The sequence below is a fragment of the Lithobates pipiens genome, unplaced genomic scaffold (assembly GCF_037356315.1).
Source record: "Lithobates pipiens isolate NorthernLeopardFrog02 unplaced genomic scaffold, aLitPip1_a1.2 Scaffold_3, whole genome shotgun sequence".
NCBI lineage: Eukaryota > Metazoa > Chordata > Amphibia > Anura > Ranidae > Lithobates > Lithobates pipiens.
In genome coordinates this window covers 103,856,448-103,880,018 of record NW_027507790.1, presented here as the reverse complement: position 1 = coordinate 103,880,018, position 23,571 = coordinate 103,856,448, and the positions used below count along the sequence as shown (strand labels likewise).

The window sequence follows — 23,571 nt, the reverse complement described above, 5'->3', positions numbered from 1 at the left end:
AACAGGTGGTCATGCAAGCGGGTATCAAAGGGGTTAACACGGACCATAAACTTCTCTCACCTCTCCTTATAAGTATAAGATTTATTTTTTGTGTTCAAGCACAAACTACACACATAAAGAAGATAAAAACACAGCATGTAAAGCCAACAATCGTGTTAGTTCCGTAGGGCTGCAGCGGGTGACGTCATGGGTAGCTCCTCCCCCGTATGCATTGCGTTCAATCAGAACTTTAAAGTCACCAGACTCCTTCCCCCTTCCTTTCATTAGGGGACGGAGGCACTTGGGGAAGGGGGAGGAGTCCAGTGATGTGGATGCCTGTGACATCACCGGATCTTCGACAGAACTCCCCGAAGACCTGGAAGCTGGCGGAGAGGTGACTACCGATCAAAATAATTTTGATCAATCAAAAAAATTAATCGAGGAATTAATCTTTAATTTCCACAGCCCTAAAAAAAAATTAAAAATACATTATTAACCAGGAATGGAGAGTTCACTGTTGCTTGATTTTCGCTTTCAATCTAAAGCTCATCCAGTTGTAAATGGCTATTCTCTGGATGCAGTCAAAGTAAGCAAGTTCTTCAATGTTATTTTGACTTTGACACTAATGCCGCGTACACACAATCAGACTATCCGGCGGACTTAGTCTGGCGGACAAACCGCCAGAAAGTCCGACAAATTTCCGAACGAGGGGACCTGCCCACACACGGGACTTATCCGCCTTACTTTTGAAATGAACGGACTTGCCCACACACGTAGGGAAGTCTGTTCATTTTGAATGCGGCTCCAGGTAGCAGGGACTAGCGAAGGAAGTCAATGTTCGGGGCGAGATTGACACGTTGCTGGCCCGTCACCTGGTATGGACTTAAAGGGGAAGCCCTACGCCAAAAAACGGCGTGGGGGTCCCCCTCAAAGCCCATATCAGACCCTTATCTGAGCACGCAGCCCGGCCGGTCAGGAAAGGGGGTGGGGACGAGCGAGTGCCCCCCCCTGAGCCGTACCAGGCCGCGTGCCCTCAGCATGGGGGGTGCTTTGGGGACCTTGTCCCCATGTTGATGAGGACAAGGGTCTCTTCCCGACAACCCTGGTCGTTGGTTGTTGGGGTCTGTGGGCGGGGGCGGGGGGACCTTGCGCTCCCCCACATTTCCTTTGAGGATGCACCACAGATGCTGAATAGGGTTTAGGTCTGGAGACATGCTTGGCCAGTCCATCACCTTTACCCTCAGCTTCTTTAGCAAGGCAGTGGTCGTCTTGGAGGTGTGTTTGGGGTCATTACCATGTTGCCCTGCAGCCCAGTCTCCAAAGGGAGGGGGATGCTCTGCTTCAGTATGTCACAGTACATGTTTTCATTCATGATTCCCTCAATAAACTGTAGCCCCTCAGTGCTGGCAGCACTCATGCAGCCCCAGAACATGACACTCCCACCACCATGCTTGACTGTAGACAGGACACACTCATCTTTGTACTCCTCACCTGGTTGCTGCCACACACGCTTGACACCATCTGAACCAAATAATTTATCTTGGTCTCATTAGACCACAGGACATGGTTCCAGTAATACATGTCCTTAGTCTGCCTGTCTTCAGTAAACTATTTGAGGGCTTTCTTGTGCATCAGCTTTAGAAGAGGTTTCCTTCTGGGATGACAGCCAAGCAGACCATTTTAATGCAGTGTGCGGCATATGGTCTGAGCACTGACAGGCTGACCCCCCAACCCTTCAACCTCGGCAGCAATGCTGACAGCACTCATATATCTATTTCCCAAAGACAACCTCTGATTATGATGCTGATCATGTGCACTCAACTTCTTTGGTCGACCATGGCGAAGCCTATCCTGAGTTGGACCTGTCCTGCTAAACTGCTTTATGGCCTTGGCCACCATGCTGCAGCTCAGTTTCAGGGTCTTGGCAATCTTCTTATAGCCTGGGCCATCTTTAAGTAGTGCAACAATTTTTTTTTCAGATCCTCAGAGTTCTTTGCCATGAGGTGCCATGTTGAACTTCCAGTGACCAGTGTGAGAGAGTGAGAGCGATAACACCAAATTTAACACACCTGCTCCTCATTCACACCTGAGACCTTGTAATACTAATGAGTCACATGACCCCGAGGAGGTAACATGGCTAATTTGGACATTTTCAATTAAGGGTGTACTCACTTTTGTTTCCAGTGGTTTAGACATGAATGGCTGTGTGTTGATTTATTTTGAGGGGGTGGCAAATTTACACTGTCATACAAGCTGTATACTCACTACTTTACAGTGTAGCAAAGTGTAATTTCTTCAGTGTTGTCACATGAAAAGATATAATAAAATATTTACAAAAATGTGAGGGGTGTACTCACTTTTGTGAGATACTGTAAGTGTTTCTTGTCTTGCAAGACAAGCAGGATTCAAGTCTCTGGAGTGTGTAGTGGCGCATTTGGCCAGAGGTGCGGGGGTGCCGGTGACTCGGAGCCGCCCGGAGACACTCGGAAACACTCCATTCCCGAGTGTCTTCAGGGTATCCGAGCGGCTCCAAGTGGTCTCTGAAGTGTTTCTGAGTGTCTCCAGCACCCCCTTCCCACCTCTGGCCACATGCGGTACTGCATACAATAGCAGATTCTGTGGAACAAATTATCTGAGTTTCCATCCTATGAAATTATGCTCGTAATCCAAGGTACCACTCTATTTACAAAAATGTGAGGGGTGAGGCGTGTACTCACTTTTGTGAGATACTGTGTATTTATATATATATATATATATATATATACATATATATATATATATACACAGTGCCTTGCGAAAGTATTCGGCCCCCTTGAACTTTTTAACCTTTTGCCACATTTCAGGCTTCAAACATAAAGATATAACATTTTAATTTTTTTGTGAAGAATCACCAACAAGTGGGACACAATTGTAAAGTGGAACGAAATCTATTGGATATTTTAAACTTTTTTAGAAAATAAAAACTGAAAAGTGGTGCGTGCAAAATTATTCGGCCCCTTTACTTTCAGTGCAGCAAAATCACTCCAGAAGTTCAGCGAGGATCTCTGAATGATCCAATGTTGTCCTAAATGACTGATGGTGATAAATAGAATCCACCTGTGTGTAATCAAGTCTCTGTATAAATGCACCTGCTCTGTGATAGTCTCAGGGTTCTGTTGAAAGCGCAGAGAGCATCATGAAGACCAAGGAACACACCAGGCAGGTCCATAATACTGTTGTGGAGAACTTTAAAGCTGGATTTGGATACAAAAAGATTTCCCAAGCTTTAAACATCCCAAGGAGCACTGTGCAAGCGATCATTTTGAAATGGAAGGAGTATCAGACCACTGCAAATCTACCAAGAACTTTCAGCTCAGACAAGGGGAAGACTGATCAGAGATGCAGCCAAGAGGCCCATGATCACTCTGGATGAACTGCAGAGAACTACAGCTGAGGTGGGAGAGTCTGTCCATAGGACAACAATCAGTCGTACACTGCACAAATCTGGCTTTTATGGAAGAGTGGCAAGAAGAAAGCCATTTCTCAAAGATATCCATAAAAAGTCTTGTCTAAAGTTTGCCACAAGCCACCTGGGAGACACACCAAACATGTGGAAGAAGGTGCTCTGGTCAGATGAAACCAAAATCTAACTTTTTGCCCACAATGCAAAACGATATGTTTGGCATAAAAGCAACACAGCTCATCACCCTCAACACACCATCCCCACTGTCAAACATGGTGGTGGCAGCATCATGGTTTGGGCCTGCTTTTCTTCAGCAGGGACAGGGAAGATGGTTAAAATTGAGGGGAAGATGGATGCAGCCAAATACAGGACCATTCTGGATGAAAACCTGTTGGAGTCTGCAAAAGACCTGAAACTGGGACGGAGATTTATCTTCCAACAAGACAATGATCCCAAACATACAGCAAAATCTACAAAGGAATGGTTCACAAATAAATGTATCCAGGTGTTAGAATGGCCAAATCAAAGTCCAGACCTGAATCCAATCGAGAATCTGTGGAAAGAGCTGAAAACTGCTGTTCACAAACGCTCTCCATCCAACCTCACTGAGCTCGAGCTGTTTTGCAAGGAAAAATGGGCAAGAATTTCAGTCTCTCGATGTGCAAAACTGATAGAGACTTGCAGCTGTAATCACAGCAAAAGGTGGCTCTACAAAGTATTAACGCAAGGGGGGCGAATAATTTTGCACGCCCCACTTTTCATTTTTTTATTAGTTAAAAAAGTTTCAAAAATCCAATAGATTTCGTTCCACTTCACAATTGTGTCCCACTTGTTGGTGATTCTTCACAAAAAATAAAATTTTTATATCTTTATGTTTGAAGCCTGAAATGTGGCAAAAGGTTTTTTTTTTTTTTTTTTTTTTCAAATTTTTTATTTAATACAAGAAGACCAGGGTACATGAATCAGTACATCCAAAAGTATAGAAAACAATACAACTGCAAAATAAACAAACGGCAACATTTCTATACCCATGTAGGCATAACGCCCTACGTTAAGGTCTCACCACTAGGGAATGCTAGAGGGTAAGGTCAGTTTGACACTTATAATTCCCGCGGCCGACACCGTCTCCTCCAGGGAGGCGAACAGCCCGTCCAGGTGTGGTGGAGCAGCAGGTTTTTTTTTTTTTACTTCTCTTTTTTGATACCTTTTGAAGGCCTGTGACATGTCAAAGCCGGCACTTTAGAGAACACTACTCATACCTGTAAACAGTTGTGTCTGAGGTTCCATTATGGAAAGTCTTTCAAAAGTTGGAAAATACTTAACGTAATGCACTCTATAATGTATGAGTCACTTTTACAGAAAGTGTTCTCCATAGTGCTATACAGACTGCACCGTTATTGTTCCTTTTTCTGAACTGCTTGAGAGACATACAAATTTTAAGTCTAGTGTTGTAGTTGAGTTTGAAGAGCTGCCTTGGATGCCTGTGTTTGCCATACGCTATTCTCAGCCTATGCAGCAAACTTTGACTTCATCATTCTTTCTTTAGCAATATGCACTTTCATGTTCAAAGCAAAATGGGTATTTATTTTTCTCTGCTGTTCCATTTTCTCTGCACTGCTAGCAGTGATGGTTCCCCTTTGCATTTCAATGACTTATTTGCCCAAAAGCTTTGAAAGGGGTTAAGCCAAAGATATACATTTATATATTTTTCATTATCCATGGGCAAGAGCAGAATGGCGCAACTTCCCAATCAAAAGTGTGAACTAGCCTTAGGCTGCCAAACCTGTAAAATATAATTCAAAGAGAAATATGCATTAAGCAATCAGACGTGATGTGCTGAACATCACAGAAGTTATGTTGAAATTTTTCTTGTAGAGCATTGTTCAAATCATTGAGGATGATAGGATTCTCATCTTTCAAGATTGCTTGTTGTCTCTCTGAGGTAGGCAGTATGTGCAGATCTTTTTATAAATCTGGAAATGTGTTGAAATCATAGTTTCTATTCTGGCACCGTTTATTCTCAGTGTTTTGCAATCTATGGGTAGGCTGCTTGTACTGAAGTCAATCTATCAATGAGCACCAATGGGGGGGGGGGGGGTCGCGGTGTCAGTAGTAGTGAAAGTCACCCCTCACCTGCACTGGCTGTCATAGCAGTGAAAGTAAAGCCCCTCCACCCCCCACTTCTGCATTGGTGGTAGTGGCTTTGAAAATTAAGCCTTTCCTCAATACCAGCCCCCTCTCCAACCCAACTGGTGATTACCAGTATGCCATCCATATGTATACTATATATGTCATTCATAAGTAGTTGCCAACACCTTCCTCAATTCCAGCTCCCACTTTTACCCCATTGGTGATCACTGACTTAGGCCGGCCATACACAGTTCGAATCTCTTGCAATTATTGCTAACGGTTGCTTTAGCCACTAGCGATAATCACTGACTTCTCCCAGTGGGGACAGCTTCCCCTGTGGTTGCAGGAAATAAATTTGCTCTGTGCATGGCCGGCCTTACCACTCTCTCTCTCCAGGCCATTAGGCCTGTGCCTCCTGTGCCTCTACCCACAGTACAGTCTTCCTTTCCGTTGCAGGTTACAATAGACAAGTTGAACTTCCACCCTTGGCATCAAGGAAGATGATTGCCTGCCAGATTTACGGGTGAAAATGCTATTCATTTCCACTTTAAATATATACTTACTTACTGCTTACCCTGTGTTAATGTTGTGTAGGGGTTTAGCCATGTGCCTGTTTACTGTTTACATAAGTTGAGGGTGCACATGCACGCTTTAACCCTTTTCTGCCAGATGTAGTTCTATTAGATTCTCCAGGCACTATAGGCTCAGTATCCTCTCCAAAACACAAATGCAGGAGCACCCTTGGGAGGCCCATGGCCTGGCTTAACCAAAACCATCAGAAATCTGTTCCATACTTTCCTTAGGCTGCATTCAAACCCGAGCAATGTATTCTGTGGTGCACTTCGTAGCTCATCTTTGACATGTTTGTTGTGTATTCTGTGGTGCACTTCGTAGTTTGTTGTGTGATTGACTTGAATGGGCATCCTATTGCGTGACAAAAGAAGCTCATTAACCTTTTTTTGGCACTGAGCCAGGTGTGTTTGGCCACGTGCATTTTTGCTCATTTTTCACACAGTCTGTTGTTCAGAAAACTGCAACAAAATGCACATCTGCTACCCAGGTTTGGGGTGCCATTAAAGTGGTAGCAAACTCTTGTGTGCCATTTTTTAAATACATATCTCCTGAATGTGCACCGATATTCCAGTGAGCAGCAGCCCAGTGACGTCACCGGAGCATGCGCTCTGAAGGATCGGCATACCCATGTGCCATGCTCGGGGCTCCCGTGGCCCAGCCAGTCAGACCCTGGTAGGAAGCCTGGGTGAAAATGGAAGCCCTGTCATTGGTGACAATGCACCGCTTGAGGGCTTTGTTTTAAGGTAAGTATTTCGCAATGTGCTAGTATGTGATGCATACTAGCACATTATGATATTACCTTGCAGGGGAAAACTTGTTTCTCTTTCTTTTATTTTTTAGAAGCTTTACTGCTGCTTTAAGAAATAACACGCATTTCTGTGCATTTTTCATGTGATTCTGAAAACATGGGCAGAAGCATGCATATCTGTCCATATTGCCATGTCACTTAGGTGTGAATCCAGAAATAGACCCCAATAGCAGCTTTACCCACACCTGTTTGTTTACAAAGATCTTCACCATCTGGAGGTCAGCAGAAGACTGAGAGCATCCTGTGAGTACGGGGTACCATGTTCCTGCACCTAGAGGGGGAGTAACCACAGCCCTTGTACACATATAATGGCTCAGAGACTGATGCCTTGATGCAACCAGCTAAAAGTTTGACTGATGGGATCCGGTTTTTCACTGTAGCGGATATTATTGGCTTTTTTCTATTTTGGTCTGCTGATATTTTTCTCTGATTTTTTTTTTCACCAATGTACTGTATACCGGTAAGTTGGCGATGAAAAGAAGTAAAAACTATTCATAAACCAGAAAAACTAAAAGAGTCAGTGTTGTCATCTTTAAAAAAGTTCCTTATTCAGCTTCCCTCTATTGTATATAAATAATCACACCAGCTCAACGGTAGCAAGAAACAAAATGCAAAATTCAACAAAAGTAATAATGTTTCCTGTTTGTTCACTTTAGAAAAGGATTGTGTGAGGAAAATAAAGTATGGTAAAACACTGAAATACCAGTTAAAGTTAATAGCTTTAGCTAAACCAGGTACTGCAGACTAATCCATCCTGTCAGCAGAGGTTAGGTCCGCACACACTCTCTCCTCTACTCAGTTCACACCACCCTCTTCCAAGGGTGCAGGATCTCCAAGGACAGATGCATACCCATCCTACCCACTCAATAGTCATCAAGGAGGAGGCTCTGCACTAGAGCAGCCTTTTTCAACTAGGGTGCCTTCAAGTTTCTTCAGGGTTGCCTTGGAAAAATACCTACAAATTGTCTAAAGAATTGTATACAAGACAGCAGGTGGATCAAGCCTGCTTTTTAGTTACACAAAGCCACAGGTTTTTATTGTGCACCATCACAACCTTGTAGCCGCCAGTGTCCTAACAACCATTAATGTCATCGGTTGAGGCTGAGCACCTGCACGGCATCCTTGTTTGCTCCTCCCATGCCCCTCTCCATCAGTACTTTGGGTTACATTAGCTGAGTGAGGACGAGAAACTGAAGAGAAACACTGGAATACTAGTCAGCACCAGCGTGCAAAGGTGTATTTGCTTTTGGAAGAATAAATCACATTGGACATCCTACGCGTGTGGATGTTGCTGCGTTATATAAAATGAGTTGTTTAGTTTTTTACATTGTAGAATAGGGTGCCTTGTGCATTATTTTAAAGGGTGCCTTGACTGAAAAAAGGTTGAGAAACACTGGCCTAAAGGATGTTCCTGTCCTGCACAAGAGCACTTTAAACTGTAGGGCAATTCCAGGACAGTTGGCTTATATACAAGGGTAGCGATATTTCCCTGCTCACAAAAAGGATGTTGCAAAGCCAAGTTCACACAATCAAAGGGTCTGAGAGGTGTACTGTAGTGGTATGAAGAGTACCGTATTTTCTGGCGTATCAGGCAACTGGGCGTACAAAGCGACCCCCTAATTGTCTAGCTAAAACATTGGTTTTGACATATATTCGCCGTATAAGACGACCCCCTTCCGACTAGTCTGTCTAGTAGCTTGGGTAACATACTGAAACAGCAATAAGTCTGTGCAATTTAATCACAAGCTTTGTGAAGCAGTGCTGTGGTGGTAAATACCTCATGTGCCCAGCAAAATCCACTGATGGAGGGTTAGGTGCCAGATGGAGTGTCAGGTGCTTCAAACCAAAGCCCTGGTGTTGAATGGTGAGGTGGCCGTGGAAGGAAGAGGAGCCGAGGGGTAGCCGCATTCGGTAACCTACTGTATACAGTATTACAGTGTACCACGCTGAGCCAATCACGGCAAGCAATGTATTCTATTAATGAATACAAAGCCTGCTCGGATTGGCTTTGAGGTTCAGAGAGGCGCGGGCTGATGATATTACAATCTCTGCCAATCCGAACAGGCTTTGTATTCATTAATAGTATAAATCGCTCGCTGTGATTGGCAGAGGTTGGAACATCATCAGCCCGCGCCTCTCTGACTCTCAAAGCCAATCCGTGCAGGCTTTGTATTCATTAATAGAATACAGCGCTCGCCATGATTGGCTCAGCGCGGACATTAATGCTGACATCCATATACCAGCGTATAAGATGACCCCTGATATTTGGGGGATTTTTTTAAGTATAAAAGGTCGTCTTATACGCCGGAAAATATGGTATATCCTTTTGCTCAGTGGCTGTGCACTATTACGGCCAACTATCCTGGGCACATCTATATTTCCAAGGTTTCAAAATCCTACAGCCGGCTTATTATTTGTAAAAATTTGTTACACACCAACTATAATATAAGTCTTTTGCATTATTCTCTTTAGGCTCGGTTCACACAGGGGCGACTTGTCCAGGCGACTTAGCCGCCTGACAAGTCGCGCTCCGTTCTGTACTATGGAACCGTTCTAATAGGAGCGACTCAAGTTGCTCCGACTTAGAAAAAAGTTTCCTGTACTATTTTTGGGGCGACTTCAGGCGACTTGCATTGACTTCTATACAGAAGTCGTTTTGCAAGTCGCCGCTGAAGTCATGTGCAAGTCGCGTCTGTGAGTCGAGCTGCAAGTCGTGCCGCCCCTGTGTGAACCGAGCCTAAGAGGTCTAATCTTAACCTTCTATACCTTGTAGATAATGCGTGTTTGGTGTCTTCTCTACTTTAGTGTAATCACGATTTGTGACGGTAACTCCATTACTGTAGGTATTTTGGAGATTGTATGAAATGTTACTCTGTGCAGTTCAGCTGTAGGTTAGTACAGTGGAACCTTGGTTAATGAGTAATGCAGTTAAAGAGCATTTTGAAAGACGAGTAACTTTTAAAAAAAAATTCTAACTCGGTTTGCGAGTATTCAAGAATTCAAGCTAATGGGGTGTGCAGTACCGCATTTAGCCAGAGGTGTGGGGGTGCTGGTAACACTCGGAATGGTTCAGAGCCATTTGGAAATACTCGGAATCACTAGAAAACACTTGGAAATACTCTGTTCCTGAGTGTTTCCGAGGCTTCCCGAGTTCAGCCGAGCTGTCCTAGAGTATTTCCGAGGCTCTCCGGTGCCCCCCTCCCCCCCATTGACTTCTATGGGGAAACTCACTTTGATATGCAAGTGCTTTGGATTACAATTTTTGGATTACAAGCATTCTCCTGGAATGGATTATGCTTGTAATCCAAGGTTCCACTGTATAGAAAAACTTCCCTGGGATCACAAATGTGTATTGCTCACTAGATTGTGTTCAGTGCAAGTTACCCATGCTCTTCTCAGAATGTTCATCAGACCTCACTATTGCCACACTGCTGCCTTGGCAATGCTGTGCTGTGTTGCAGATCTATGTAATTCTATGAACTGGATGGACAGTAATACAGCTCCCTCATAGGTAATACATCTGTGCATTTAGCTGTTAGCCTGTATTCCGCTTTAAGTGCATAAAGTAAGAATTTTATTTTGGGCATGCACAGCAGACATAAGTGAAAATGCTACTTGGCTGCATGATATGCTGTTGCCTTGGTTTTAATACTTTGGGAGCCATTAACCCAAAAGATAGCACTAAAGAATTCTGAATTTTCTCTGCTTTAATTAGCTACATGCTTTTTCTTCTTTTCTTTTCAAATGTTTTTATTGAGATTTTTAGCAGAGTTAGTTACAACAAGGGTTACAAAACAAAAAAAATAATATATAGTAATAAAAGTAACATAACACAGTATAATGTAGTGACAGGGTTTTCTCAGCACAATATGCTACATGCTTTTTCTGAGCTTCTCAGAAGCGTTAAAGCCAAACACAACCAGGCAACTAGCATTTTAGAAGCAGTCTAACACTAGCAGCTGCCATATTTCATTCCTGACAAGTGTGATATATCTAATGTCAGATAAGCATTTCATGATTTCTGTGTCTGGAAACATTTCCAATTTTGCTCAGTTCTGTTTTCTCCACTCATGTTCTTCTACCATCTTTTCCCTTATCTTCGTGGAACTTATTTTTTTTTAACTATGTCAATCAGCACAATGACAAGCAAGGTTGAAGACTCTCATGTATGGATTTGTCCATTTACCTTACAAGGGAAGTCGGTATCAACTATTGAACTGACGGGCTATTGCAGGCAAAGTGAGGGATATTTTATTTTCTGCGTTTCGAAACAAGTTCTCTTGTTTGTTTGTAAAATCAAGGTGTTAAGATGGAACAGATGCATATGGTTACATTTAATGAAGGTACAACATTTAGCAATTCACATGGTTGATGATTAAAACAAGCACATCTAAGTATGCAGGCATCCGGGGTAAAGCTGTCCACATAGACCATCCTTCGCACCGCCAACGACGTCATTCCTTCCATGCTGCACTCCATGAGCGCTTTAAGCCTTGTTTTCAGACACTGCAGGGTAGTCTTCCTGGACATGATTGCAGACTGACAGTGGTTAGATCCGACGGTGAGAACGGTCTATTTGGACAGCTTTCCCCCGGATGCCTGTGTACCTTCATTAACCAGTTAATAACCGGCCCATAGCCGAATGATGGCTACAGGGCGGTTGCTTAACTCTGGAGTCCGTCATATGACGTCCTCCCAGAATTCCGCTCACGCGCCCCCCCCCCCCCCACCCCGGGGCACACACACGAGAGCATCCATGACCGCCAGGTCCACAGGACCCGGCGCATCACGGATCACGGTAACCGGTCGCTCATCGTGGCCATTTACCACGTGATCGCTCCATCCAATGACAGAGCGATCACTTGTAAACAAACCGGCGTCATGTTATGACACCGGTTCCTCCCTCCCCTCTCTGTACCGATCAGTACAGTGAGAGGGGAGAGATTGGTGTCAGCAGCGCTGTGGGCTGGATCTGCAGTGTCCACAGCGCTGCTCACCAACAATTAACCCAGCAATGCCCTGCCAATACTCTGCAATACCCTGCCAATACTCTGCAATACCCTGCCAATACTCTGCAATGCCCTGCCAATGCTCTGCAATGCCCTGCCAATACTCTGCAATGCCCTGACAATACTCTGCAATGCCCTGACAATACTCTGCAATACCCAGCAATAATCTGCAATTCCCAGCAATACTCTGCAATAGCCTGCAATACCCTGCCAATACTCTGCCATAAATTGCCATACCCAGCAATACTCAGTGATACCCTGCAATATCCATCCATACTCTGCAATACCCAGCCATACTGGGTGATACCCTGCAATACCCAGCCATTGCCGGTAATGCCCAGCCATACCCGGTGATACTCTGCAATACCCAGCCATACTCAGCCATGGTCAGCCATGCTCTGTGATACCCTGCAATACTTGGTGATACCCAGCCATGCTCAGCCATGCTTGGCTGTACTCAGTCTCTGTATGTGGCCAGGCTGTGGAAGTCTTACACATGTGGTATCGCCGTACTCAGAAGGAGTAGGAGAATCTATTTTGGGGTGTCATTTTTGGTATGTATATGCTATGTGTTAGAAATCACGAGCGTGTGCAATGCAATTTTGAAGGGTGACAAGTTAGGTATCTATTTACTCAGCGTAACTTCATCTTTCACATTATGCAAAAACATTGGGCTAACTATACTGTTTTTTTTTTAAAGCACAAAACTGTTTTTTTTCCCAAAAAAACACATTCGAAAAATTGCTGCAACGACCACCATTGTATTCTCTAGGGTCTTTGCTAAAAAAACATATACAATTGCTGCAACAACCACCATTGTATTCTCTAGGGTCTTTGCTAAAAAAACATATATAATGTTTTGGGGTTCTATGTAATTTTCTAGCAAATAAATGATGATTTTTATATGTAGGAGAGAAATGTCAGAATTGGCCTGGGTGCTCCAGAACGCCTGATGGTGCTTCCTGCATGTTGGGCCTCTGTATGTGGCCACGCTGTGTAAAAGTCTCACACATGTGGTATCGTCATACTCGGGAGTAACATCAGAATGTTTTTTGGGGTGTAATTTGTGGTATGCATATGCTGTGTGTGAGAAATAAACTGATAATATGACAATTTTGTGAAGAAAAAAAAGTAAAAAAAAAATCTTGATTTTGCAAAGAATTGTGGGAAAAAATTACAACTTCAAAAAACTCATCATGCCTCTTACTAAATACCTGGGAATGTCTTCTTTCCAAAAAGGGGTCATTTGGGGGGTATTTGTACTTTTCTGGCATGTTAGGGTCTCAAGAATTGAAATAGACCGTCAGTCCTTCAGGTGTGATCAATTTTCAGATATTGGCACCATAGCTTGTGGACTCTATAACTTTCACAAAGACCAAATAATATCCACCAATTTGTACTTATTTTTACCAAAGATATGTAGTAGTATAAATTTTGGCCAAAATTTATGAAGAAAAAATTCTAATCTGCTAAATTTTATAACAGAAACAAAGAAAAATTTTTTACAGAATTTTTGGTATTTTTTCTTTTATAGCACAAAAAATAAAAAGCTCACTGGTGATTAAATACCACCAAAAAAAATCTCTATTTGTGTGAAAAAAAGGACAAACATTTCATATGGGTACAGTGTTGCATGACTGAGTAATTGCCATTCAAAATGTGAGAGCACCGAAAGCTGAAAATTGGTCTGGTTATTAAGGGAGTGCCCATTGGTCAAGTGGTTAAATCATATTGCTACACTTATAGGCGCCTCTCTTCTCTTTTATACTCTGTAGCTCCTGCTGGATATTTCTTCTAATTCCCTGGTGGAGGCTTCCATTTGTGGATGGACATTTTATGGTTACACAACCTATCGCATTGCTATAATAATTTTTATATGAACTATAAACTGAAGGACTTATGTATAAATGGTTGTGGAAGGAATCATTTGAGTTTCCATTATTTCTTATGGGGAAATTTGCTTTGATAGACGAGTGCTTTGGATTACGAGTATGTTTTCAGAACAAATTATGCTCACAATCCAAGGTTTTACTTTACTGTATATACACATGTTGTTGGGTGACTTTGAGATGTCTTTCTTCTTTCATCTATCAAAGTGAGTAGATTTTGCCTCTTGCAGGAAACGTATGGTGTCTTTTATAAAATACTGTCTGGATGGACTTATGACTTTGCACAGAAAGCTTTTAATTATGCTGATGAAAAAATCCAAGACACATAAAGTATCAGTTAACTTTTTATTACAGTAATAATTCTTAATTAAAGAGACACCATTTCTTTTTATAGGAACTGAGTTCTTATGAAAAATATGTTCCCAGTAGTTGTGACCTACTTGTTCTATAGACTCCATCCGATTGGCAGTTATCTAACTTTTCTCAGTTTCAAAAGGCTGTGGCCCATTGCCCCATTTAGAAAAACATTATGAAGTGCGATAGCAACCATTTTTGTGATAGAGATTACACGTAAGTCACTGGATGCTTTCACATGTTTTCTGGTGTTCTTTAACCTCTTCATGCAGATATACAGCATGATATACTGTGGCAGGGCGGCCGCTCTGCGCCAGATCATGTACTAGGCAGGGGCGGACTGACCATACGGGCACTCGGGCACTGCCCGAGGGCCCCATGCCACTAACGGGCCCCATCAGGGTTGCCAGCCTCAATAAAACCAGGGACAGTATGTAAAAATCTGTGTTTTTGTAAAAAATCCCAAGATTATAGTTGCCCCCCCCCTCTCCGGTACCTTTTCAGTGTGTGTATGTGTATTCTGTGTGTGCATACTGTGTGTGTATATTGTGTGTCTGTGTGTGTATACTGTATGTGTGTGTGTGTATACTGTGTGGCCCCATAATCTATTGCCTGGGGGCCCCATAATTTAATATTGCCCAGGGGCCCCATAATCTTCTCCTATTGCCCAGGGACCCCATAATCTCCTATTGCCCAGGGGCCCCATGAGTTGTCCGTCCACCCCTGGTACTAGGTATGTGATCTGGCACTTCCAGGTCTGGAGCGCGCCGAAATCAGCGGGTTCAGTGGATGCAATGTCCACCAGGACCTGCCGACCGTTCGTGAGACAGGCAGAACAGCAGTCTGCCTATGTAAACAAGGCAGACCACCATTCTGTGACAAGGGAAGGCAGTGATTTGTGTTTCTGATAAGTAGTAACACGGATCTGTGCCTTCCCACAGTACAACCACCCCTCACACAGTTAGAAAGCACTCACAGGGAACACAGTTAACCCTTTGATCGCCCCTAATGTTAATCCCTTCCCAGCCAGTGTCATATTTTTTTGCGCTGATCGCTGTATTAGTGTCACCGGTCCCCAAAAAGTGTCAAAGGTGTCAGTTAGGTGTCTGATTGGTCCACCACATTATCGCAGTCCAGCTATAAGTCCTTGTTCGCCGCCAAAAGTGCCGTATCGCAAAAAACAGCCTGGCCGTGAAGGGGGGTAAACCTTCCGGAGCTGAAGTGGTTACAAAACTATTTAAAGGAGAAGAGTGGGAAATAAAAAAATAAACATACATACTCACCTATATGGCTGCTGCATCAGTCCAGTGCTGTCCTCCACCAGATCTAAGTCCAAGAACTGAGCGAACACATGACCGCTGATTGCTCAGTTCTTGGATTAGCTCGAACCGTCATCACTCTCTACTCTGCCCCCAAGGTCTCACTTGAGCGCCAGGCTGTGAAGGGGACGGAAGCAGCTTGCTCAGGTTCTCAGTGACATGGAGTGGGGGTGTGTGGCCTTTCCTCCAATCAGCTCTGATAGTGTATGCCCAGACTCCACACCCACTGCTGAACCAGGAAGAAACATTTGTAACACAATGTGCACTTTCTAATGAGTCTAAAAAACTGAAGACAGCAGATATACATGTAAAACTTATGTAGGGAGATTTGTTTCATCTCTATGTATCATCTGAGGCTGTTCACTTCACTGGGCATATGTGAGGGTTTACATCCACTTTAATTTCCCTAATATTTTACTGTTTAGAGCAGGGGTCTCAAACTGGTGGCCCTCCAGCTGTTGCGAAACTACAAGTCCCATGAGGCATTGCAAGGCTGACAGCCACAAGCATGACTCCCACAGGCAGAGGCATGATGGGACTTGTAGTTTTGCAACAGCTGGAGGGCAGCCAGTTTGAGACCCCTGGTTTAGAGAGTACTTTTTTGTATGAACATTTACATGTTTTCTGCATATATTTCTTTTCTGATGGAGTATAATGTAAAGAAAAGTTTATTAATAAGTATAGAAACCAATATTAGGTTGTTTCATGTAGTCGGAGACTTTAAACTTCAGTTTAATGGAAATAAAGAATAGAAACATTCAGGCTGAAGTTGGAACACTCCTCAAATATTATACATTTACCTGCTATTAGTGCAAGAATACACATTGGCTTGAACACTAAAGCAGTGGAATTACTCACGCTGACCAATTAAGTTCCATATAATATAGTCTGAGTGAGTAAAGCTAAATCCAAGGCAGACAGCTAATGCCACAGTTGAAATACATATCCGACAGAACCCTGCAGGCTGCACTGCAGTTGAAGTGGAACTGCAGTCTGCTCACATCATTTGTGACAAAAATACCTTTGCCATTCTGAAGCTTCCCTCAAACCACATTACATATTATTTTATATATACTGTAATTCTGTACTTGCCAAATATGCTGCAGAAATCTCCCTCCACTGAGTCTGGCTGCATCCATTTTAACTGTGGGCAGCTGAAGCTGCTGCCTGTTCACTTCCTGGATTTACACAGAGTCACACCTCCAGCTCTGCAGCCCTGCAGCTCTCATTGGACTTCTTATGACTCACCCCCCCCTCCCTTCCTGGCAAACGATTACAAGAATGAAAGAGAGAGCTATGCATGATGTCATAAGCCTAGGTTTTTTACCAGACAAGAAACAGGAAGTGGGCTGTATAAGGTATTTACTGGCAGAAAAAAAAAACGGTTTATTATCCAAAGTTAAAACAACAAGGACAGAAGATTTAATAGATGGAAAGTTGAAACAATGACTGAAGTTTCTCTTTAACCACTTGCCGACCGCCGCATTTACATTTACTTTGACAGAATAGCAGGGCTGGGCATATGGGCGTAGAGGTACGTCCCTTTGAATTTACCAATATTTACCATGTGGTCATGTGCCGCCGCTGGCGGCACAAGCGTGACCCTGCCGGGAGCTCCGTGACTCGGATTGCGGGTTTCGCGGACTCGATTGCCGCAGAGATACCTGCGATCGTCTCACGGAGCTGAAGAAATGGAGCGATGCTAATGTAAACAAGCATCTCCCCGTTCTGCCTAGTGACAGTGTCACTGATCATAGCTCCATGTGATCAGGAGCTATGATCAGTGAAGTGTTGTTCATAGCCCATCCCCCTAACAGTTAGAAACACTCCCCAGGACACACTTAACCCCTGCCTAGCCCCCTAGAAGTTAACCCCTTCACTGCCAGTGTGATTTTTGCAGTAACCAGGGCAATTTTATAGCACCGATTGCTATAAAAATGACAATGGTCCCAAAAATGTGTCAAAATTGTCCGATGTATCCGCCATAATGTCGCAGTCACAATAAAAATCGCAGATTGCCACCATTACTAGTAAAAAAAAAAATATTAATAAAAATACCATAAAACTAACCCCTATTTTGTAGACGCTATAACTTTTGCACAAACCAATCAGTAAACGCGTATTGCATTTTTTTTTTTACCAAAAATGTGTAGAAGAATACGTATTGGCCTAAACTGTGGAAAAAAATATTTTTTTATATATTTTTTGGGATATTTATTATAGCAAAAAGTTAAAAATTATGCGTTTTTTTTCAAAATTGGCACTCTATTTTTGTTTATAGCACAAAAAATAAAAACTGCAGGGGTGATCAAATACCACCAAAAGAAAGCTCTATTTGTGGGAAAAAAAGGATGTCAATTTTGTTTGGGAGTCACGTTGCACGACCACACAATTGTCAGTTAACCCTTTGAGGACCATAAGATTACCGTCATCAATATAAAAATAATTATATATATTTTTTCCCCTTTAAGAATGTATTTGGACAATAAATAAAACCATTTCCACACTTGTGTCATTTTTGGGGGAGGAATTATGACAACCATTTGTTGATAAGAACTAATATTTTGACTCAAACCAAAAAAAAAAGTATTTTAAGTTCTTAATCAGATGATACAGGCAATTAAAAACATGGGACAAAGACGTCCCTTGGTCCTCAAAGGGTTAAAGTGGCGCAGTGCCAAATCGTAAAACGTTCTCTGGATTTTTGGCTAGCAAAATGGTACGGGGCTTAAGTGGTTAAGAAAAAAGGTTTAGTCCAGGACACACCCCAGCGAGTGATTGGGCACTGAAGGAGCAGCAGTACACTTATGAGGTTGTCCTGCTGTTCTTTCCTTCCTATGTAAATTCTGTGTGTTGACCCTCTATATCCTAGTTCAAGCGCAGTTTTGCAAGACATTACTAATATAGAACGAAATGTAGATACAAATTCTAAATAAAAATCCAGTTTTATCAAAAGCGTAACTGCATTTTGGATTAGTTGCTGTCGCCATTGTTTTAGATAGAATGAATGTCATTCTCTAAAAAGGAGACAAAGTAAGTTTTTTATATTTAACAGCTCTTTAACTAGGAAAATGTGGCTCACATTGAAGAAAGCAGTCATTTCACTCAATAAGAATAATTCAACAAATTAAATTCTAGCCAGCCAGATAAATATTAACTCAGGCAAATGCAGACGTATCTTTCAGAACAAATATCTCTTTGTTTTCCTATTGCTCTTTTTTGGTGTTATAGTAAATGCCTTTTCCTGTATATTTTTGCTTTGATTGTTGACTTTCCATAGTCAAGTTGTCATATTTTTGCAAGTTAAATATTTTTTTAATTATTATTTAAAGCTGATTTATTTCTTATTGGAACATTTGACATTCCTGTAAACCAAACCTTTATTATACCGTATTCCCTGAATTAGTTATTACCGTTACACAATGCTAGACGTAATGGGCTAAGATTTGATGTAATTATGGATCATTATGGTTACAAGTGTATTTATGACCTACAGACGCCAATAGCTACATATGTAAGTTCCTTACAGGGTTATCTACTCTGTCACAGAATGGCCAGTAATTAAACAATACAATACATGTGTGGGCTAAGCAAAGTGATGAGCGTGGTGGTGACGTGTTTGTTTATTCATGACCCTTTGCCATTGTGTAGGTTGGCACATAATATTCAGTCATTTGAAAAAAACATAAGGTTGTTTAGTAATAAGTTTAAAAAAAATGCAGTGGTGTATGCTGAATTCAATTTTAGTCATCAGACCAGAGCTATTACAATGATTGTTAATTGGTTGCAGTGGGCTAGTGCTCTTTTTCCTATTAGGTCTTTGGTCTCCTTTTACTAGTGGGTCTTTTTTCCTGCATGCTATCCGGGACCATAAAACAGCTGCCTGTACTGTATCAATATGAAGATAAGCAAGATGCATTCAATCCACTTTGAAATAATTGAACATGGCATATAAGGCCACCACCTCACTCGCTTCCAACAAGAATAATGATAAAGCAGACCTACTTTGCTTCTAACAAATCTTGCCTCAGAGTTTCCCAAGCTATTGACAATAATCACATGTGTCCTACACATCCCGCTATAGTATTCATGTAGCCAGGGCTTTGTCCAGTCCAAATGATCTTCTGAAGCCTGTAAAAGCATTTACAAAAAGTGGTTAAAATAAACCACCTTGCAATCCTTCGAAGAGAGTATATTCTTATAACATTGTACCACCTACAATGGTGACATACCATGGGTTTCGCAGTTTGGGAAACAACGTTTTTGTATTAGTAAGTTGTATGTTTCACCCGTGATGGGAAAAAATGATAGCATGCTTGAGTTTACTGTCTCTTGAGGTAGACAAGCTCGTTTTTTTTTTTTTTTTTACGGCTAGCATGTTTTCACACAACAATTCATGTTTTAGACCTGACACTGGCAGCTTTTGGCGATAAGAAGATGATCTTAGGGGGGCCGCGCATCTTGCTTAATGGCATGAATAGGACCCACTGGGAGAATGTATATGGGTGTGCATTGGGGAGTTGCCCAAGGCACCCGCATTGACACTGATGTACAGTTCCTTGCAAAAATATTCACCCCCCTTTAGCTTTTTACGTATTTTGTTACATTACAGCCTTTAATTCAATGTTTTTTTAATCTGAATTATATGTGATAGATCAGAACACAATAGTCTAAGTTGGTGAAGTAAATTTAGAAAAATATATACATAAAACTATTTTTCAGAAATAATAATTGGCATGTGCGTATGTATTCACCCCCTATGTTAAGGAGCCCATAAAAAGCTCTGGTGCAACCAATTATCTTCAGAAGTCACATAATTAGTGAAATGATGTCCGCCTGTGTGCAATCTAAGTATCGCATGATCTTCCATTACATATACACACATATTCATAGAAGCTGCAACTCCTAAGCAAGATACACCACTAACCAAACACTGCCATGAAGACCAAGGAACTCTCCAAACAGGTAAGGGACAATGTTGTTGAGAAGTGCAAGTCAGGGTTAGGTTATAAAAAAATATCCAAATCTTTGATGATCCCTAGGAGCACCACCAAATCTATCATAACCAAATGGAAAGAACATGGCACAACAGAAAACCTGCCAAGAGATGGCCGCGCACCAAAACTCACGGACCAGGCAAGAAGGGCATTAATCAGATAGGCAGCACAGAGACCTAAGGTAACCCTGAAGGAGCTGCAGAGTTCCACACCAGAGACTGAAGTATCTGTACATAGGACGACAATAAGCCATACACTCCATAGAGTTGGGTTTTATGGCAGAGTTACCAGAAGAAAGCCATTATTTTCAGCAAAAAACAAAATGGCACATTTTGGGTTTGTCGAAAAGGCATGTGGGAGACTCCCAAAATGTATGGCTGAAGGTGCTCTGGTCCGATGAGACTAACATTTTACTTTTTGGTAGGGCTGCGGAAATTAACGATTAATTGTTCAATTAATCGTTAATTTCTTTGATCAATCAAAATAATTTTGATCGAGGACGATCCGCGGAGTGGGCTCCGCGGTCTCACCCATATGTAAAAACTGTATGTGCGTTATAATTAATCGAAATTAGTCGATTAATCGATTTAAAAAAATCGATTAATCGAACAGGAAAATTTTAATCAGTAACAGCCCTACTTTTTGGCCATCAAAGAAAACACTATGTCTGGCGCAAACCCATCACATCACATCACCCAAAGAACACCATGTTTTCCAGCAGTCGGGACTGGGAAACTGGTCAGAGTTGAGGGAAAGATGGATGGTGCTAAATACATTGATATTCTTGAGCAAAACCTGTACCACTCGGTGTGTGATTTGAAGCTAGGACGGAGGTTCACCTTCCAGCAGGACAATGACCCCAAACACACTGCTAAAGCAACACTTGAGTGGTTTAGGGGAAACGTAAATGTGTTGGAATGTCCTTGTCAAAGCCCAGACCTCAATCCAATAGAAAATCTGTGGTCAGAATTAAAGATTGCTGTTCACAAGTGCAAACCATCCAACTTGAAGGAGCTGGAGCAGTTTTGCAAGGAGGAATGGGCAAAAATTACAGTGGTAAGATGTGGGAAGCTGATAGAGACTTATCCAAAGCGATCTGGAGCTCTGATAGCCCCTAAAGGTGGCTCTACAAAGCATTGACTTTAGGGGGGTGAATAGTTATGCACATTTACATTTTTTGTTATTTTGTCCTATTTGTTTTTTGCTTCACAATAATAAAAAAAAAATCTTCAAAGTTATGGGCATGTTCTGTAAATTAAATGATGCAAATCCTCAAACAATCCATGTTAATTCCAGGTTGTGAGGCAACAAAACGCGAAAAATGCCAAGGGGGGTGAATACTTTTACAAGGCACTGTACACTGTGACAGCAATGTGTTTCCATCATTAAATAAACATAGAAACATTTCTAGCATCAAAGAGAATTAGGCAACATTTCCACATGATAAAAAGAAAGCATAAATCAATCCTAATCTGTCATCTGTCCTAAATCCTAATCTACACAGTTCCAGTACCTCTGTAACAGTGAAAGAGGCTTTGTGTCCAACTCCACAAAATAATATCTGGTACTTACAAGGCTGCCATTACATGGTCTCTCTCTCTCTGCAAACCAGTATTGTCTTGTTTTCAACAAAGTTTATAAGAGAAGGTGTGGACAGTAAGGCAGGCAATAGTTCGTGCGATTTTCTTAATAAAGCAATGGGCCCTGATTGTATCCATCCCAGAGTTCTAAGAGAACTTGCAGGTATAGTTGTTGGACCTTTAACGGATCTTTTTAAACAGTCTTTTCTAACAGGAGAAGTTAGCCATGACTAGTGAACAGCTAATATCTATCCACAAGAAGGGCATCAGTTTTTAATCAAGTTAATGGAATCCCTTCTGAAAAGAAGGATCATCGATGACTTAAAAATACATACCTCGCTGGACCCAAAGCGGCATTTACTGAGGGCAGATCATGTCAGACTAATCTGATTGATGTGCTGTGGACACAGTATATCTTGATTTTAGCAAGGCATTATTGAAAATCATTTATTATTTTTTATCAAGGTGTACCAGATTTCTATAGTGTTTTTATAATTAATTTTCCTTGAAATTTCTGAACATTGCCAATTTAAAAAATTGTACACTCTTTTTAACCACTTCCCGACCAGCGCACGACGATGTACGTCGACAGAATGGCACGGGCAGGCATATTGGCGTACAGGTACGTCCAATATTCAATGCTGCCCTGCCATCGGGAGCGCGCCGCCGGCAGCGCGCTCCCGCGCTGGTCGGGACCCCTGTGAGTCCGGTCGCGGGACCCGCGGACTCGATCGCCGCGGGCATCCCCGCGATCGTCTCACGGAGCCATGTGATTGGAGCAGAGATCAGTGTTCACTAAATGAAAGCCCAACCCCCCCACAGTTAGTAACACACCCCTAGGAACACTTAACCCCTACACTGCCACCCACTGGTTAACCCCTTCACTGCCAGTGTCATTTACACAGGAATCACTGCATTTATATAGCAGTGATTACTGTATAAATGACAATGATCCCAAAAATGTGTCAAAAATGTCCGATGGGTCCCCCACAATGTCGCAGTCACAATAAAAATCGATGATCGCCGCCATTACTAGTAAAAAAAAAAATAATAAAAAATTATTAATAAAAATGCTATAAAACTATCCCTGTTTTGTAAACGCTATAACTTTTGCGCAAACCAATCAATAATCGCTTATTGCAATTTTTTTTACCAAAAATATGTAGAAGAATATGTATCAGCCTAAACTGAGGGAAAAAAATGTTTTTTTATATATTTTTGGGGGATATTTATTATAACAAAAAGTAAAAAATAATGCGTTTTTTTCAAAATTGTCGCTCTATTTTTGTTTATAGCACAAAAATAAAAACCGCAGGGGTGATCAAATACCACCAAAAGAAAGCTCTATTTGTGGGAAAAAAAGGACGTCAAAGTTTGGGAGCCACGTCGCACGACCGCGCAATTGTCAGTTAAAGCGACGCAGTGCCGAATCGCAAAAAGTGGTCTGGTCTTTGACCAGCAAAATGGTCCGGTCTGCAAGTGGTTAAGACA

The 23,571-nt window shown here is 42.1% G+C and overlaps 1 protein-coding gene across 1 annotated transcript in view; it reads left to right on the top strand.

Moving 5' to 3' along the window:
• CHSY3 (chondroitin sulfate synthase 3) overlaps nucleotides 1-23,571 on the top strand; it is a 538,207-nt gene that overhangs the window by 76,979 nt on the left and 437,657 nt on the right. The gene's annotated exons all lie outside the window — the stretch shown is intronic.